A 5,140-nucleotide genomic window follows, 5' to 3' on the forward strand; every position below is an offset into this window, starting at 1 on the left:
ATTTTGACTGTAGGAAATGCCCATATTCCTGCTTCAGATCTTAGAGCCTAGGAGTTAGTAGATAGGGAGATAAATGGTTACTTAATGTAATTAAATGGGCATTCTGTGTTAAATCTAAGCTGCATGGGTTTTTAGATCAGGTTTATATAAGAAAATTCTTGAGTTCTTTCTAATTACTAGTGAGATCAGAGTGTCCATGGAAAGCTACCATGTACAGAGACTGGAAAAACAGAATCATTCCCAATTTGTGCCATGTGACCCCAGTATGACCTTGCTGATGTGTCTGACATCTAGTCCCGTGGTTTAAGTGGAGAAGAGAACCCACTTTGCAAGGTTACCATGTAGAGAAGTAATTGTTAACCCTGAGTTTGCAAAAAGCAAGAGACTTTCTGAGGTCGGTGCAAATGCTCAAGAGATTTCAGTCTATCCTAGTGCATCCCTCTCACCAAGTGCATGATATCAGGAGAAGCAGCTTTGAAATTAAATAACGATGGGGTGATGCAACTCCCAAAAGGTTGGAAATTCTTTAGATAATGAGGTTGTAAAGCTACAGAGGAAAGGAAGAGGTGATTTGACTTTAGGATGACTAATACGACAATCTCAGCACTTCATTTGGTTGCCGTTGCCAAAGGAGGAGGGAGGAGGAAGAAAAGACAGAGAGATGAGGGGCGGAGGGAGAGCTGCCTCAGTTGTGACAGTTCTACTAGGCCATAAATTAAGCTAATTATTAGTATCAGCTGTTGCTTATTATTTAATTCAGCAGTGCTGCTCTGTAATTCTACAATTCTTAAGTTGGCGAAACATTTTGTAATGGAGCTGTATGAAAGATCCTACATAAAATTAAGTTTACTATTCTCGTTATTATAGTATAGGAGTCATGCTACCGAACTGGTTTGATCATAAATTAAGAAGGTGGCTGTTAAGGAAGAGACGGAGAGAGAACTGATGTTTGTTTCAAGCCAGTTGTCAAACCCCAGGAACAGGGGCCCAGTGGATAAAGGGTAAGAAAGATGAAATCTGCCATAAAGCCAGAAGTGTGAGTTCTGTTTCTGATTTTGTCATTATTTTGACCTTTAGAATGGAGATGAAATGAAAATGTTTGTTTTGTATCTACCTGCCCAGGATGAAATAGAGAAGAAAAGACTCTGGGAGAGAAATGGAGACTTCCCTTAAGAAACGCATTAAGTACATGCCAGGTGATATAACCCTTGAAGGTCCTCTAGCCACAACAATTTTACTTGAAAGCTATTGATTTAGGAAACAGAGGACAAAAAACCCTGGAGTTTTGGATTAATACTCCCTCAGTGCACTTATGTGAGAACACTTCACCCAAAGTGAGTCCACAGGAGGGGTAGGCAGACATCTGCATGTGCATAGCGACTCTTCCTTACAGTTTCAAAATTTTTCTTTGACTATTTCATATAAAGAATTCTGAAAAAATATAGCAGTGCTTTTAAAAAAACTTTAAAAGGAAGTTTTTAAACAAATAAAAGTAATACATAGAAACACAAGAAAGCAGAGTCATAGGAGCAAAGCTCAAACATTCAATAGCTGTCTAGTGAGCTCTAACTACCTTATGTGGCATGCACTGCACTTGGAGGCGAGATCATAGTGGTGAGTGACGTAAACCAGGATCCAGTCTCCACGGAACTTAGGAGCTGCATACTCTTCTGAGTTCAAGAGAGAAAGGCCTGATCGTTTGAAATCAGTTTTGGTAAGTAGACTATACATAAAGAATAAGTGGGATAGGGATGGGATAAGGTAGTCTTTAAAGGCAGGGCTCAGAAGCCTATGGTAAGGAGGTCAAGAGCGACTTTGGAAACAATTTATAGTGGTTCAGTATTCAAGCTGTGGAGAGTCACGTAGGGGTGCTACTCTGAGTTCATCCCAGCCATTCCCAGCCTTTGGCAACCTCACCCACACTTCCACTCTCACTGGATTTCAGGCAGCTGAAGGATCATCCTCTGGAGTGCCCTGAGGCTCATTTAGGCAGATTGGTCAAATGTCCTGCCTTTCCTTGCAGCTATGCCCACTCCCCAACTTGGTTCACTGGGATGTCAGTGAAGGAAACCCTAGACGGATACTTTTGAATTTACTGATCCCAATTTTGGTGTATCTAAGAGAAAAGGACAGCCAATGGAACAGGTTTCCCATCTAGAGGCTCCATTTGCATTTGAAAAACTGGAAGCCATCTGGTCTGCTGGCCTGTATCACGTGACATAGGTAATAATGAGAAGATCTCGCAATGTAGGATGGCTTGATCTTCAGCTGGTGTCCACTGAGCCCACACAATTGCTCAGGCATTGTAGAAAAAGGTGGCTCATTCCTAGCCCTTGATGGATTTGTAATCTAAAGTTACATGTTTTACATTTAAAAGAAGAACTTAAATATGCAGGTCAGTTCCACATCCTAAATATTTATCAATTGCCATTAACTTGGACCATTAAACACTATCTGTTTGAAACCCCCATCTCTCTGCCCTTACTAATGGAACATTCTCAAAAATAGGTTTTTTCTCTTTCTTAAATGTTCTTATATGGCTTTTCCTGTTAAACTAACCTAAAGAAATATTATCATAACTGAAATCTTTCCCTCTTTAGATTGAAATGAGCATTTAACTTAAAACGAATTGCAAGCCCAGCTTTAAAGGGCCATTAATTAGTAATGGCACCAAGGAGCAGGGTGACTAGATGGCTGAAATTGGGAAGAACGGGCCTAAGTTTTGCTTCTTGTCCCATCTGACAACATTTATCCTTCAAAAGCACATTTAATTACTTACTGAGTTAACTAGGTAGAATTTCAGCACGGTGCCTGGCACACGGAAAGCTCTCAGTGTTTTCTGCCATTTCCCTCTCCTTTCTACTTTCCTTGCTCTCAGCAGTCACTCATACCTCCCATCTCATTATGAAAATAGTGGCTTGAACTACTTCAACTTTTCTAACTCAAAGTTTATCTCTTTGGTATTCCTTTCTTGGTCTGACTCCACTGATAATCTTGCTGCCACCCCCTCCAGGCTCCTCTGAGTCCCCATTCTGCCAGTAATCTCTTCTTACTGTATACTGTATATCTTCATTTTCTTCCCCTTTCATGCTTCCTTACCTAGGTCAACTCAAGTGCTCTTTCTTAAAATCTAACCAAACTTTCTCTCAACCCTTTTTCTTCTTAAGTTGTTGGCTGTTTTCTCCTACCTATTGTGCCAAGCTTCTTGAAAGAGTCGTTTATACTTTGTCCCTCCAATTCTTCATCTAAAATCCCTCCCTTGCTTATTGCAACCTGGCTTCTGGAGCTATTAAAACTGCTTTCTCAGCGATCAGTAATGACTCCTGTTTACCAAATCAGGCGGCCTCTTCTCATTCTTCTTCTGGCTCTGTGGCAGATGGTGTGCTTATCTACTTTCCTGATAAATACTTCTGATTGCCTTTATTTCTATTTGCCGTTCTTTATTATCTCCCATATCTGAACCTTAAATGCTGGTATTCCCAAATGTTGCTTTTGTTTGCTCTGGATTAGTGCTTCTCAATCTGGATGAATATTAGAATTATCTGGGGAATTCTTTAAAAAGATAAACCCAGGTTAAATCTGATTGAATACATGCCAATTAAATATGATTCTGATCTCACCCAGAAGCCAAATTTAATTAATCTGTAGTTGTACCCTGGCATTTATTATTTAAGTGCTCCTCAGGTGATTCTCAGGTACAGCCAGGACTGAGAACCATAGCTCTTGAACATCTACTTTACCTTCAGTTCTTACATTATTCCTTATACATAGATCTAAATTTCCAACTCTTTGCTGAGCATTTCAGCTTGAATATTGCCCAACACTTCACTTTCTCGGTGGTCAGAAATCAAACTCATGCTCCCATTTCTAACAACCTCTTCCTCTATGTTTATATGGCTACTGCTCTCCCATTCTCCCAAACTGGAGACCTAGTAGTCATCTTTAAAAATTTCTTCTGCTTTTGCCTCTATTTACCATGCCCTGGAAATTTTATTGCTGACCAATTTCAAATCTATTCTCCCTATCACTATCCAATGGCCCATTTTAGGACCTTATTGCAATGACTTCTTACCTGGACTCTCTCTGCCTTCGGTCTTTTCCTTCTTTATTTCATTCTCCACATGCTAGTAGAAAGATCTTTCTGGAACACAGATCTGGTTGTATTCATTCAATAACCATCATTGGGTTACTCTTACTCAAGAATAAAGTCCAAATTCTTTAGTGAGGCCCTCACAATCTGGTCTCAATTTTTAAAACCACTTTCCTCTATCTAGATTCCTGCCCCGTGATGTTTCCCATAGTTCAGTTGTGGTTCCTGAATCATGACGTGTATTCCCTCTTGCCTTTACTGACACTATTCTCTCTGTCTAGGACTGAATTCAACTAAGATGGTTCAAATGAAGAGACAACTTACAGAGATACCGTCAAGGTAAAGGGAAGCCACAAGAGTAGTTGAGACAGCCAGAGAATAGCTGGAAAAGCTCTTACTTTTCCAGCTATTACTTTTCCTAGGCCTAAGGGGTCAAGGGCATGAAATAGTGTTACCACAGCTCAGTGAGTTTACAGAGATACTGTCAAGGTAAAGGGAAGCCACAAGAATAGTCGAGACAGCCAGAGAATAGCAGAGTGGAAAGCTCTTACCTTTCCTAGGCCTAAGGGGCCAAGGGCATGAAATAGTGTTACCACAGCTCAGTGAGAGCTGGAGTGATGGCACAGAAGGCCATCAGTAGGAGCTGTAGGTGGAGAGGGCTACAGCCACTTTTTTTTTCCCGCCTACAGCACCTGGTATTCCTAAGTGGTCTCCCATCCAGGTACTAACCAGGCCCAACCCTGCTTAGCTTCTGAGATCAGACAAGATTGGGAATGTTCAAGGTGGCATGGCCGGAGTGCAGCCACTTTTAAACCACAGTGCTGAAGCAGAGAGGGGACAGTGAATGCACACCCCAAAATTTCTCTCTTCTTGCTCTCTAATCTCCAGCAGGTTTCTTTGATTGGTCAAACTCAACGAGAAGCCAGACAACCACCAACGATGGTTAGATGAGGCAGATTACAAAGCAAGACAGAGAGAATGAATGGTAGTGTTAGAGAGTGGGAAGTTATATGGAGAATAACCACATAATCCCCATTTATATATAGTAAA

At 40.9% G+C, this 5,140-nt stretch overlaps 1 pseudogene; it reads right to left on the reverse strand.

Annotated features, from left to right (window-relative positions):
• Positions 1 to 4,770: 4,770 nt before the first annotated feature.
• On the reverse strand, positions 4,771 to 4,889 carry LOC112482483 (annotated as a pseudogene).
• Between the last annotated feature and the right edge of the window lie 251 nt (positions 4,890 to 5,140).

Source organism: Pteropus alecto, unplaced genomic scaffold (genome assembly GCF_000325575.1).
Source record: "Pteropus alecto unplaced genomic scaffold, ASM32557v1 scaffold276, whole genome shotgun sequence".
NCBI classification, from domain to species: Eukaryota; Metazoa; Chordata; class Mammalia; order Chiroptera; family Pteropodidae; genus Pteropus; species Pteropus alecto.